This window comes from Haemaphysalis longicornis, unplaced genomic scaffold (genome assembly GCF_048455015.1).
Source record: "Haemaphysalis longicornis isolate Haplotype H1 unplaced genomic scaffold, Haemaphysalis longicornis Haplotype H1 scaffold_9, whole genome shotgun sequence".
NCBI classification, from domain to species: domain Eukaryota; kingdom Metazoa; phylum Arthropoda; class Arachnida; order Ixodida; family Ixodidae; genus Haemaphysalis; species Haemaphysalis longicornis.
In genome coordinates, this window is record NW_027526460.1 from 51,430,811 (window position 1) to 51,445,304 (window position 14,494).

General features: G+C 48.9%; 1 protein-coding gene across 1 annotated transcript in view; it reads right to left on the reverse strand.

Moving 5' to 3' along the window:
* LOC144153178 (calcium-activated chloride channel regulator 2-like) overlaps window positions 1–14,494 on the reverse strand; it is a 452,168-nt gene that overhangs the window by 358,439 nt on the left and 79,235 nt on the right. The window contains exon 2 of the mRNA XM_077684827.1: window positions 4,297–4,360. The gene's annotated coding sequence lies outside the window, so the exon portion shown is untranslated. The remainder of the gene's footprint in view (window positions 1–4,296; window positions 4,361–14,494) is intronic.

The window sequence follows — 14,494 nt, forward strand, 5'->3', positions numbered from 1 at the left end:
CTGTATCTATTTCTCCATCCCATCCCATCCCATCCAATCCATACATCCATCCATCCCTCCCTCCATCTTTGTTCCTTTCTTTATCTTCTTTATCTCTCTCTCTCTCTATATATATATATATATATATATATATATATATATATAATATATATATATATATATATATATATATATATATATATATATATATATATATATATATATATATATTTTCTATCTCTCTAACCCTTTGTTTTTCTCAAGGTGCCCGCGATCACTATGCCTTTATGCAAACGAGGCCGTACGGCATGACTGTCTCTGTCAGAGTGATGCGCTTGAACAACCCCGCAATAACAACCACGGAGGATTGTACACGTCGCCATTGTGGCTATCAAAAGCACAATTCATATTGAAAGCTACTCAGATGAAGTTTTCCGTGGATAGCATCACTATTAGAACCGCATTAATTATCGCTATCATCTTTGCTCTGACATTGACGTCAGAAACCGTTAAGGCCTGCACAATGCATTGCTAAAAAGTATCAACTAAATATAAAATGCGTCAGTGAAATTGAGTATTCTACTTCGAATCAACCTTTCGAATAGCCCCGAACGCAACTCCGCCAGCACTTGCAGTTTTGGGCAGCAAATGTCTTCAAGATAAGCTGAGAAGTTGGACAAAACGCGGCGTAACAATGTTGCGAACGGAAGGTGATAGACATAACAAGCGAAGCTGGTATGCTTTTACCGAAGGCACGCACTTCTGGTAGTCCAGACTGTCCATGACAATGATAAGTTCAAGTGTACATAATTAAGCGGCAAGAAAGCTACATATCTATACGTTCTGCTCGAAATCAAAAGGTACAATCAATCGGTATAGCTTATTCACACGCCAAAACTTTCATCGACAGGCGTCAAGAACGTACTCCTGCTATGCTGTTCCAACCAAAATTTTGCCGATGGCACAATCTGCGCGGTACGTGTCTTACTTAGTGGCGTGTTCGGCGCTTTGTGATTTCGTAGACGTCACTCAGATACGCCAATTTTCAGATGTCCAGTTTGTCCATATTCTCTATTGTTGCTAGTACTCGTAATCATTGTACAAAAAAGTCCTGCCTGTTCTACACAGGGGCAAAAACATTATCAAAATGCACGAGCTGAACGCAGCGATAGAAAGGCGTAGCCTTTCTCAAAACTGGTCAAAGACCCGGTCTCCCGACACGCAGCGTATGCACGCTATGAGTCACTCAACGATTTTATGTCCATCACAAACGTCAATGGGACAGACCTCATGGTTCAGCCCCTTTTCACGCTGTAATGACTGTAATCCAGGAGGCTGTCACCGATGATTGTCCTGTATCGATCTTCTTTTGCAGGCAGGGTGGCTTACGCGGGGCTGTTCGTATCGAAGACGCTTATGAATACGGTCAGATTCATTATGTACCGCGAGAAAGCGCCATGTTACCTGTTCGTTGCCCCGGCAACTACGGTAACTGTCGGACCGCTAATGTCGGACAGTTTATGCGGAGCCTGCAGTCGCTATCCACCGCTATTTATAGTAGGGGGAGACTAAGCCAATGACCGAGCGATCCGGGCCTTCTTGGATTGGAAGAGAGAGAGAGAGAGAGAGAGAGAGAGAGAGAGAGAGAGAGAGAGAGAGAGAGAGAGAGAGAGAGAGAGAGAGAGAGAGGAGAGAGAGAGAGAGAGAGAGAGAGAGAGAGAGAGAGAGAGAGAGAGAGAGAGAGAGAGAGAGAGAGAACGTGCCCGGTATGGGCGCTTCTCAATCAACGAACCAATCAACGTGATCATATCGTCGCTAGAAATAAAACATGAAAATTACTCAACGAAATGGTAAATACAGACGACGACAAAGGCCCTTTCTCGTCCAGCACTTTGTATCGGAATGTCGGAGTACATGACTGCTCCAGATCAGCACAGGCCCGCAGCAAAAACCACGGTCTAGACTCTAAACGACGTTACATAGCAGTACAGCACTTCAATCTAACACTTGAAAACTTGCGTAACGGATAACGGACATGATAACATAAGAAAAAAGTAACTCTACCTTCTCGTTTCAACGAATTACGTGTAGTATAACTATAGATTTAACGTGCGGCCGCGTGCACGGCGACGGGTTGACTCAAGTATATTACGCTCTGATGACCGTGTGGTGGTGAAAACAACCACATAACTCCTTCGTAGAGCCAGCTGGGAAGCTCATTGTCGTGTGTGTAAGCCCCACCGCGACCCAGTAACTCCGCTTTGCCGTCACACCAGCGCTCAATAATACGTCCCCTCTCTCGAAAATCATTCACGTATTTCTCGCGGGTGACGCAACGCCGATGTGCGGCGTTATTCAAGGCTTCCCCCAAAATCAAATGGCACCTTGATGAGCGAACGATTCGACAATTCGGGGCGACGTGAGTCATTTACCAGCGGGCGTTCATTGTTTCGTCCGACTATACCGCTGGAACCGATGAGAAATGGCAGGCAAATATCGAATAGGCGAGAAAATGGAGACACGCTAGTGGGTGGAAAGGAGGAGGCTTATGGTATGCGTTGCACCCATGGTAGATCCGGCGATAGCGGTATTACCGAAAGCGTAGCCATAAGCTCTGCGCAACCGAATGGTGCATGCATAATGAGGAGCCCAACGGCGGCGTCATTTCTCAATCGACGCGGCCGGCGAGGTAGACGCGGGTGACAGTGTGACGCACCGCGGCACCGGCAGTGAGGCCATCGCAGCCGGGGAGCTGGGCGGCTATTAGGGTTTTCCTCTTCGCGCCACGAGCGTCCTCCGCGGCGGCCATTGTGTTTTTGAGCGGCGGTACAAGACGATAAGGCATCCTGACCTTCGCGGGGAAGCGGCACCCGGCAGGGGCACAAGCGCCCGCCCAAGCCTTCTTCGCTGACGCCGCCAGTACCGCATTTACCGCCGCATTGGACGCGTTCGTATCGTGCGTGATGTGGAAGCAATTCCGACTGCTTGCCACCACAGGAGTATGGCATTGCTACACAGGCAATCGCTTATAGCGATAAGCGGCTAGCTGAAGATCCGAATTCGAATTTGGAGTTTGCGAAATGAAAGTAAACTTGCAGGCTATGAGGCGCGGGGTCCCTGCAGAATAATTCCTCACGGACTGGCGCTTTGCTTTGTTTCTTTAATAAAGGATAAAATGAAGACAGTCGTCGTGAGCGGGCGAAAACAGCTACGTCCTCGTTATCAACCGCACAATGCCTTATAAAATGAACCGCCTAGGAGGGTACTACACTGGTATTGCCGAAGCCGCGCTCCCATTCCTTAATTTATATAGATAGCATTGTTAACGGTGGGATTACTGCAAGCAGATGCGCCCATCAATTGCTGTGGACGCTTAGTTAATATATACAGCATGCAGTTGAGAGTTACGTGGAGTACAGCTGCTGAAAAAAACCTGAATGGGCTATTTTAAGAAACTGTGCATCTCGTAAATACCACTCCACGTTGAGGAACGGAAACTTCATTTTGTTTCTTTTCTGATTTTTCTCAATTTCTGCTTAGACCTTTATTGTGGGGACCACCGCATGGATATATATATATGGGAACAGAAACATTAAGAACTTTCCTTTGACTTCTGTGTTTCTGAGTGCGCTACACCATAGGCCTCACACACCAAGCTTATAGAATAGCAGCTGTTTGGTATGGAGTGGGTCAAACAGTGCTCTGCTAGTGCGTTTACGTACGCGAATGGAAAGTGCAGAAATTCTCATCCGCCTGTCATTCAATGCAATGAGCGATGATATGACACTAAACGTTATGAAAAGCTCTTCAAAATCAAGATTTCTTGGATGCAACCTCCTCGAGCGTCACTCATAAATCACTAAACCCCTTCACGAAATAGTATACAAAAGAAGAAAAAAAACTTCGCAGGATTCGCTCATAATCTTTTCGCAGATGTTACTGTCCTTATACACCCTCGTAATATAGCAATTTTGGAGCGCATAGTACGTTTTTCGAGCACGCAGCCTCACAAACATCGCGGCACATATATATACGCGGGCCGATACGTGAGCGATCACACAACGCGCGATGCCATCGAAGGTCTCGCTACGTAATGACCACTGTCGCCTTTCTCAGCACCGGACGTTGCGTAAGGACAGCCGCGCAGTTACCAATCAACCGTGCAGCGCCGTCAACGAACGGCGCCATCATCGACTCCCGTCGACAGCACAACAACTTGAGGACTCCTCGACCACCGCCGAGATGCGGGTACGGAAATTCGGGTCAAGGTGTCAGGAAAACACACTATGGCGCGAAAGATCGCCGTGCCGCACTTACCGCACTTGGCCGGTTGAGAAGGAAGGGCCGGGGTGGAGGAGAGACGCCGCCCGGTGGAGCCCTCCTGCGCCAAGGAGGAAAGAAAAGCGTTCATTACATTGTTCCGGCGCGCGTGTCTCTTCGGTAAACACGACGTCGGCAACGTTAAGCGCGCCGCGTGCATCGGCCGCTTGGCGGGAGACTGGTGGAAGCTCCGGACTCGGTACTCTCATACAATGGGCGAACGGCAAGAAGCTTCCCTGCTTCCTCCGCCGTCACGCCGCAGGAGCGTGTCCCGCTACTTCAGCACTTCTTTGGAGAGAAGCGTCGACGGACACCCCCCCGTGCAGCGTGACGGCCGCATAAGCGTGGCAAGAGATAATATTGGTTCCGCCGATGTTTTTGGGGTCGCTTGATGAGAATGCGAGACAAGCTGATGTGGGGAGAGACAAAACGAAACATTTTAGGGGCGACGCCCCGTAGGGTCTGGAGCTGCTGGCGTCTCCTGCCTTCGTCACCGTCGCTGTAATCGTCGTCTCATGTAGTCACGGTACTAAAACACCCGGAAACTCGTTTACGCCTCGCACTGGAGCGCTTCCTAACAAGCACTAAAAAAAAAAAAAAACGGGACACTCGTTTATGCCTCTAGCTAGAGATTTTCGTGCTTCAAAGACAAGAGACTTTTGCAGCAAAGCTGTATACTGTTACCCCCCAACGGTTTCATCTCCGCTGGAAAAAACGCCAAGGCACCAAGAATACACCTATACACTGCATTTTTCGTCCCTTCCCAGGTTTCACGTTAGTGGAGATGGCCCGGGATTTTTTTTTTTTTTTCAATACTAGCGTACATTGAAGTCGAGACAGTGACGGAATCCAGTCTGACCGGAAGAATACATTTCAAACACACGAGACGCCGACAAGACAAAAATCGCCGCAACAGAAAAATCGGCAACTTCACGCCTACATCTGGAATCACTAATCATTCAGACCACATCTAACACGGTGAATCGTAACGACGGAAATCTAAATAAAATCTACGCGCGCTCCTTACAGCGATTACTCAACCCCATTTAAACGATCCATTTCTGGTGATGTATTCATTGTGAACAAGGCTTCCGTGCTAGAAGCCGAAACGTCAAGAACGATTTTTTGACCTGGTCGGCGTCTCGTGTGTTTGAAAAAAAAAAAAAATAATAAACACTAGCGTACGTTCGTTGGTACTCAAAATTAAAAATTGGTGGCAGTCAGCACAGAGTTTGTCGTTTCTAGCGTTTGTATCGTTTTTAGCACTGCTTTTAAGAAGTAGCCTCTTGCAGTAACTAGCCCACCTTGATTCACTTGTTCAGTTCGTTATATTAGCCCAATATTTGAGTGCGAAATTAGTCAGCGCATCATTCCGGCATTTATGGTTGATGTCCGTGACAAACAGCGGCTCCCGATGGCCAGCAATATCAGGAAATAGAATTTATCAAAGCCCCAAAACTATTTCCCATCCTTCACATCCCATCTCCTAACACGCATAATGCGCAAGCTTTCTTGCATGAACACAAAGTATCGATGCATCGAGCGCTTCTGATCTGCCAAACATCTGTTAAACTCAAAGTTCGCACTTGCGTTCGTGACAAAGTCAACGCAGTCTTTCGACATCCCGAGGGGTAAAAAGAGGCAAGAACTGGAAGAGCAAACGACGCAGTCGATTTCGAAATCCAAGCTCTCAACTCTCAGCGCTTCCTTCGTTTTCGCGCCGCCGGAGTGGCGGAAGAAACCACTCGACATTGTGCACCGACAACTTCATTACGTGGTGAGCAAACGAACACACCAAAAAGGAACTTTCGAGCTGCTAACAGGGGGCGACGACAGAGGCGCAGTGGCCCCTGCCACAGTAGAAGCAACGGCGACAAATTGCACACTAGCACGCACACAAGCGAACACGCACATGCCACAGATCCTGCGCTAGCTCAGCGCGCCACAAACAGCAGGTTTAGTGTAGGAGAGTTACAAGGCAAGAAATAATGGAGGGAAGGTGCGCCCATTCAGAGTAGCAGCGGAAATGTTTACCCGAGCGGAAGACTAACTTAGGAACAAGGCTCAGACAACAGTCGTTTCAAGTCGACGCGCCAACCATGTTGACGGAACGCGGCGTTAACGACCATGGAAAGAAAGACAAACTTCTTGAAAGCGAAGGAGAGGGGTGGGGGGAGAGAGGGAGAGAAAAGTCCCGTGATGGGAAGAGAAGGCCCCGAAAGGTGCATCGACCGATCGAAGGCATTTGAGGCGCGAGCGCACTTCCGCGCCCGATGTGTGCCGTCGTCTTGAAGACGCTTGTTTTCCGCGCCGTCAAGCCTGTCCTCGCGCTCCTTGAGCGCAGGAAAGGTGTCGCGTTTGCTGCACTCAGCACTGACAGCGTGGAGGCGACGGTCAGCGTGCTTCGAGTTGCGAAACTCCCAACTGTTGGCGTCTGCAGTGAAAGGGTCGAAAGGAACTCGACAGGCACTTGCTCCAAAGTCTACGAATCAGACTACTCAATTTCTGTCCATCCCCGGCCCCCAGCTCTCTTTCTTTCCCTCTAGCGCCATCGCTTTTCAGGGAGGAATTGCTTTCAGGAGAGTGCTCTGCTAGTTCCCTAGACATATACCGTATACGGGTGCTTGCGCAAGAACGTGTACTGAATTGTGTTACAGAAAAAAAAAAAAGGAAAACGGCTACAAGTGATGAGATGACTGTTGGGACGTGGGAAGGCGCGGGAGGGGAGGGGGGTAGAATGGTAATTTGACATTTGACTTGAGCCGATGCAGAGTGTTATTACGCACTACCAGAGTCCTTCGATCACCTTAAAAAAACGACTACAAGTGATAAGGTGCCTTGTAATATTTTCGGAGTCACTGAATCGCATTCAGTGAGATGTGAAAAAAAAAAAAGTCATTTAATAACGTGCGCAATGGTACTGCATTAAAGCGGGCCGAAAAAATAAATATTTATACAAAAAATAACAAACTGTTAGAGGAAGAATATCAGAATAATTAGGTGAACAACGGCGGCAGGGGTGAGACAAAAATTCTCACACGAAATAGAGGTTCAGCGTGTGTCACTCGTTCAGACACGCTCTCGAGTTCAAAACTACACGCCTTCATCCACCCCAAATTCAGCCGACGTCGGTCAGCAACTTTGCAACACGCTTTGCGCGTGCATTTCCCGCTCAAAGCTCACACGGGTGAACCGACCCCGCTTTTGCATCTGTCCCGAGTGACCCCTCTTTAAACTATGAAAGCACGCATATTATCACGCTTAGAAAGAAAGAAAAAACGTCGTCATGCATCTGTTAAGAAAACACCCACTGAAACCACAGCACCCTAACAACATTCGTTTTTGTTTGTTTGTTTGTTTGTTTGTTTGTTTGTTTGTTTGTTTGTTTGTTTGTTTGTTTGTTTGTTTGTTTGTTTGTTTGTTTGTTTGTTTGTTTGTTTGTTTGTTTACATACGCAGACGGCCTTCCTCGATCCACACAAAGAAGGCTCTATAACCAAAGCGAAAGCCCTTTAAAAAGGAGGAGGGGAGAGACGCGACGTTGTGCGTGCGGGTTGAAATAGATACACACGCCTCGGATTCCTTCCGTCAGCCGAGAGAGGCCGCATATTCATTAAGTTTCCCGGCACGGCCTCCGGCTCGGCTGAACACAAAGGTGGCCTCAGTCTCTGACGCGGAGGGGACGACTCTGTCAGACACCGCGAGACGCTTCTCCGCTCCTCCGGCTCCTTTCTCCACTCGTCCCTCCCTGCCTTCGAGTTCTTTCCAGTTGACAAAGCCCACCTCTGTGCGTGGAAGAGCTTGAGCGCATCTTTGCCCCGATGCGACGTTTGCTTCCGGGTTGCTTTAGACAATCTTGGCGCCCTTAGCGCATCAAGCGCTGAAGACTCCCTCGCTCGCCAGGGGAGACCCCGTGTCGCATGCTTTGCACCGTGAAGGATTGACGACATTGCTGCCTAAGTGTTCGCCCTTTTTTTGTTTCGCTCGTGTAACGAGGAGGGTGGTCCCTCAAGGCTCTACTTGTGTCCGTAACTGCGTGCAGCATTTGGCACGGTAGGAAATGATAGAAAGAAGGTGGGGAGATTGTTGTTCCACGACAAATTAACGCAGTGACAGGTAAAACAAGAACAAAATTTGCTGTTAAGAGGTTCTAGAAGGGCGTTTGTTCAAAATGCCTTGCATTGTTTTTGAGGGGGCGGGAAGACAAAATACAAGTTTGGTTCATTAGAAAGACTGCTTTGTCCTGGTAACAATTATAAAAATCTTATGGCAAGCTCCAAACACAAAAGCGAGATGTAAAAGAAGACTAATGAAGCAGTGGTGACTCCCCAGCCACTTTTAGACTATTTATCTGTGACGTCACATGTCATTTATGACGTTATGATGTCATCTACTACGTAACACGTCATTTAGCTATGACGTCACACTGGCGGTCGCCGACCAAAGACGCCGCCTAGAAACATGATTGGGAGTCTTTGTATAGTGAGGCCTCCAGTTCCGTTTTATCGTGTCACTTGAACGCTAGCGTGAAATGAGTGCTGGCTTTTATTTCGACGCTCATGTCTAGTTCCGTCACTCTAGCGCTAAATTTTGAAGCTTTTAAACATTTACCGCGTTTCCGGATTTTTTTTCTTTTTTTGCTAAAAAAACGTCTTTCGTGACTTGAATAGAGCTGAGTAAGCTACCTATGCCTGGTTAGAAAAAGAATAACATTTCTTTATATTCGTTAGAATTGTTACGAAATTGCCCCTTTGACAAAAACGTTGACAATAACGGTTCGAGCACAGCTGTCACGAAGCTGATAACTGCACGAATGAATGGGTTCTTTTTTTTTCTGGAGTTTTCACACAACGCCTTGAAGCAATCTCGCGAAATGTGCCACAAAAAGAAGCGTGTAGCCCACAGATACCCTTGCACGTCTACCAGGGCCCTGAGACGTATAGCCGCTTTTCACCACATCAAAATAATTGACCCTTGCATACACCAGGTCATGCTATGCACTACATTTATCTGACGTAAATGCTTTCCGCGCGAACTGTTGGCAGAACCGGTCCAAAAAAAGAACAGCATCCACGTGTGAGAGAGATGTTTACAATTTGATCCTCCAACGCTTGCCGGTAAAAAAAAAGTTCTCTACGCGTGCCGCCATTAATGGAGCTTCTCCATCGAGACCATGCCTTTGGCGGCCTCCATTGAAAGGTGGCAGCCACTGATGACACGCGCAGACTTCGCGCGGCCGGAAATCGAGTTAAGGCTCATCACATTTCGCCGCGCACTTTCGCGCACCTGCGTCTGTCTTCCCATCACGAGGCCTCCCTCAAACTCTCCCCATTTCTTCTCGTGAACCGTTTTTATTTGAATGTCCGGAATGACGTGGACTGACTGAATAAAAATAGAATTACGTCTGCAATGACGCATTTTATCGTTCTCGTTTTTAGCAGCGGAGCTTTTGTTGCTGGCCTTAAGGTGTGCGGCGTCATCAGAAACGCCGGGTCATGGTTAATCTCACTGTTTACCGCACGTGAGCAAGTGTTTTACGAGGAGAGCCCGGCGTTGTCCAGGCTTGCGAGTGGCGCTCGTAAAAAGAAAGCAAGAAAACAGTTCAGCTGCGTCCGCGCTTCAAGAGGGGGGCACAAGACAGTTCGCTCTACAGACGCCCAGTTCGCGAAGCCGGTTGCCTCCGGTTCTAGCGAGTGCTGACGCGTTCCGATTTGGGAGAAATGTGAAATCCTGCGGTCAAAACGACCCGGGCCTGCCAATCATGCATGACGAGGAAGACGACGACATAGATGGATATGACGATGACTACTACTACCACAGTGAAAAGCGAGACGGAACATGTAAATAAACAACTTCAAACCTAATGCAATGCGTGGTGGTGTGTCCTTCAGGGCTTACTTAGAAAGAAACCCTCCAGCTTCGCTGTGGTGAAAACCTTGCACGACTTAGGGAGATAGTGCGAGCTTCGCCAATTTCTTTTAGTCGGTTTCTGTTAGAACCGTGCACGGTACCAGCTGCGAACTTTCATTGAAGCTTGAAATGGTTCAGAACGTGGAAGCAGAATATCAACGGGAAATTCGCATTAAAGACAGTCATACTATATTTTCAAAAAGCTACTAATTGCCAACTTGGCAGCAACCTCAATCTCCAAAGCCTGCTTTGTTTACCTCGCTAGTTCTACAAACGCAACGCCTTCACCATAAATCGAATGAAAAACGTTGCACGCGCTGATAGCGCTGGCTTCACCCCTGGTAACGCTAAGCAAATAAGATGGCGAAGACAACGGTTTTTTGTGGGTGGCGTTGCTCTTTCAGCCCAAAATAACTATGCCGGAAGGAAAGGCTAGAGAAGACGTTTGGAGGCTACCCAAGAAAGTGCGACAAGACAACAACACCGGGAGTGCGGACGGAGAAGCTAGTGGCGTTCGTTCACGTCGGCTGCGCCGACAACAAAGTCGAGAAGCGGCGCGTCTCCAACCCAGAAGTAGCAGCAGCAGCAGCAGCGGAGTACGATACGGTGTGCGGTAGCGGCGGCCACTAGGCGCGGAGCACGCAAACCACGGGGGAAATTTGGGGCTGCGACCGACCATCCGTGCCCTAATTAAGGGAAGAAGACAGCCGCGCCCCCGGGCCAGTCGCCCGCGCGCGGCCCCAGCCGTGATACTCGACACGCGGGATCTGCGATTCTTCCCGGGCTGTCGAGGGCACGACGGCGGAGACACACCACTTGATTCTCCCTCCCTGAATCGTGCTTCGGCGGTTGCTGTGTCGCCTCTCGAGGATATATACCCACGAGGACGCAGGTGCGGACTCCGCCCGATTTCGCTTCTATAGCTCCCGACAGTAGCCATTTCATTCGATGAAGGGACGCCAGGCTGGAGTCGGTTTAGATTAGTTTTAAATTCTTAAACATTTCTATGTGGACTCAACGAGGAAACCCACATGCGCGCCTGTATTGCTCGACGTGTCACAGTTTCGCCGAATACGAAACAACGATATGCGCTAGTGCCTGCATACTTTGATACCAGACTTGTAATATTGCCTACAAAACACCTTACCATCCCTGTACATGTGTAGAGTAGTGAAGACGACTACGCGTATAGCGCTGTATGATCATCATATATTTATTTGACACATCTCATTTTACCCTAAACATGGCTTCCCAGTAAAGCACTTGTGTATAGCGGTGAAGCCTACTTTAAAGTGTTCTAGTATATATATAGCGTTTTGGAGGAATACCTGGTTCTTTGGTCGTATTTAGTATAAATCTCCAGGGCTTCTTTACTGAGACATTAGATCCCATTTATGGCATATTTAAAATGTCTTCCAAGCAATGCATGTGTGTATCGTAAAGACGACTTTACAGGAGGCGGTGTGTAGTGTAGCGGCTTAAGCGTTTATTCGACAAAGCTCGCTTGGAAGTTCCTGGCAAATTTTTAAGTGTGACATCAACTTAGTTTCGACCTATTAAATGGGCCCTACAAATTATTTTTTGAGTATATTGGCACCTACATAGAAGAGTGTCACAACAAAGCAAGTCATGCAGAAAATGATCCCTAGAATTCGGTCTAGCCCCATTTTACTTCGGTTATTGTAGTGTGCGCATGCAGTGCGCGATAAGGTGTCTATAAATATACACATCCGTGTTTTATACTTTCCTGCACTTTGTTTTCTATCTGAGAACTTACGAGCAAGGCAAAGCTCCCCGTCCTGACAATGTTTCAACCAAATGTGCACCTCTTCTGTCAAAGCTCCCCGCTCCGCCCCCCCCCCCCCCTTCCCCCCATAACACCCGAACTATAAGACGGCACGCATTATAGTTGCCAAAACTACGAGTAAAGCTAAACGAACCGGAGAGGAAGTGAGCTGAACGTAAGGTGAGCGAGTGAGGTAAAGAAAAAAAACCCGCATTGGAACGGCAGCAAGAAAATCTGCCAGTGTCTCTTCATTGTTCACATCCTGCCAAAGGGAATAGCCGTTCTGGCCCAGAAGGAGTCTTCGCAGAATTCAATTGGCCCCAGCAAAGGCCCACGTCCGCACGCCAGAGTTCACACCACGCTCTGCCTTCCCTCTCTCCCACCAAAGTGAAAGAATGCAAGTGGAAGAAAGGCAGCAGCACTACCGGAACATCCGGTAGAGAGTGTACAAGTCACGTGGTGGAGGTGAAAGGCGCGAGGTCTGGCCGATTCCTCAGCGTCCCCCAGGGACAGCGTACGTGTTCGGCCATTACACGCCGGCATTCGAGCGGCCTGCAGCTCCCGGCGCTCTCCGGACAATCCGCCCTGCCCGGCTTCTCCGCTCTTCCTCCCTCCTCTCCAACCCCGGCCCGTGCACCGAAACGGCAGTACGCGCTCTGGCGACGAGTTATAAGGCCGCGCTCTCTTCCGACTCAGTGCCGGCCGCTAATTACGTCTTATCGAGTTACAACTGAGCTCGGTCACGGAATCCGAGAGCCTGAACGGAGAGGGGAGCGCCACTACCCGGCACTGTAGGCCGCTTTGCATATAAAACGCCGAGTCTGTCCGTAGACGCACTTCCTCCTCTCTCTCTCTCTTTCTCTCTCTCCACTCTTCCTCTCTCCCGTTGACCCCCATCACTCTTCGGACCGCGCTCTATTAGAGAGGAGGCCCCCGGCTCGAGCTCGCGTCCGTCGTCCGCGGGGACAGAACCCGAGGGTTCTCAAATCAGTGCGGCGATGGCGGCACCGGTGATTTGCATAGAGCGGAGGACGAGGTTTGTCGGCCGCTTCTCTCGCCGCTGGTCCCCCGGCGCGGAAGTTTTGCCCGGGTCGAGAGCCCCCGAATGACCGCAATCCTATTCGCGAGACGGTTAGGGCGAGTAGACAACTTGTTGAACTATTTGTTCCGCCGGATGCCGGGAACACGGGGTTAGGAGAGTGGGCGGGAACTCTAGGAGCGACGCATGCCCGAACCACCTGCTCTGTTGATTACCGAAGGGGAAGTGGTTATTGGAGATTAGGCTACCTGCGGAAGTTTTGGCTAACTTAGCAGTCATTGTTACGAAGCTTTAGAAAAAAAGAGCACAAAATAGAGGCTACGAAATGAACCGAAATTGTAAATAGACACGTGTACTTCTGGTTCAGGGAGTGGCATGTTTCTGAAAATTTTTGGGTTTAGGAAGAAAAGAGTGACACGTACCCATTGGGGCGTAACGCAGTGATAGGTCTGCATCAGTGAATTCCACGTGACTAGCTAGCCTGCAGCTATATATCGCAGCACGCGGGTGTTCCGAGTCTTTGCGGGTGTCCATATATCGCAGCACGCGGGTGTTCCGAGTCTTTGCCATAATCGAAACAGCTGCCAATAAGGGCCCAAAACAGACTACAGTCATGTCTCGTTAATATGGACGCATCCGTTCCCCAGAAAAGTCGTCCATAATGTGAGTCGTCCATATCAGCGAATCAAGGTCAAGAACACAAACAGCAAGGAATAACCGTTGAAGAAGGTTAATGCCTCTACATCTTGGTTTTTTGCACTGAGCAGCAGCTCCCTCCTTTCGGATCTCCCTCTTCCATAGGATAGCTTTCACGCACAGAACAGATGCTGAAGGCGTCTCACTTTTGAATAGGCACATTTCTTTTTGCATCAGAGCGGAAACCCCCGTCTGTTCACGTTTCCCACCAGCCATTGCGTCCGCCGAACTGACCAGAACCAGAGAAATAGAGAAAGAAAGCCAGAGAAGCGTACAGCATTCCCTATTCTGCGCAGCTAATATTGGCACGAACTATCGTCGTCCTGTTATCTTGTCCTGAGCAACAGGACTGGCTCTTTCCGGCCTATGCCGCGCCGGAATATCTTATTTGATATATAGGGAAACGGTGACACCCGCAATACCCTACAGTGGTTCTCGCTGTGTACGAATGTTCTCGATCTAATTCGACAGTACTTGAGGGAAGAGCGCTTCGGTCAACAGTGAATTCTGGTACGCGCTGGGGCCTCTGGTGGTCACGACTCACGAGTCATTTTTTATAATTTTTGCTTTGTGGACCGGTGTCCATAACAACGAGGCAAAAATGCATTTATTTGCCCGTTTCGTCCCCAAAATAGCCGTCCATAGTCCGGGCTGTGGGTTTCTTATTAACGGGGCAGAATTGCATGGCGAGAGAGCGGTAGCCGAAAATTTCGTCCATATTGCGGGGTGTCCATATTAACGGGGTCCATATTAACGAGACATGAC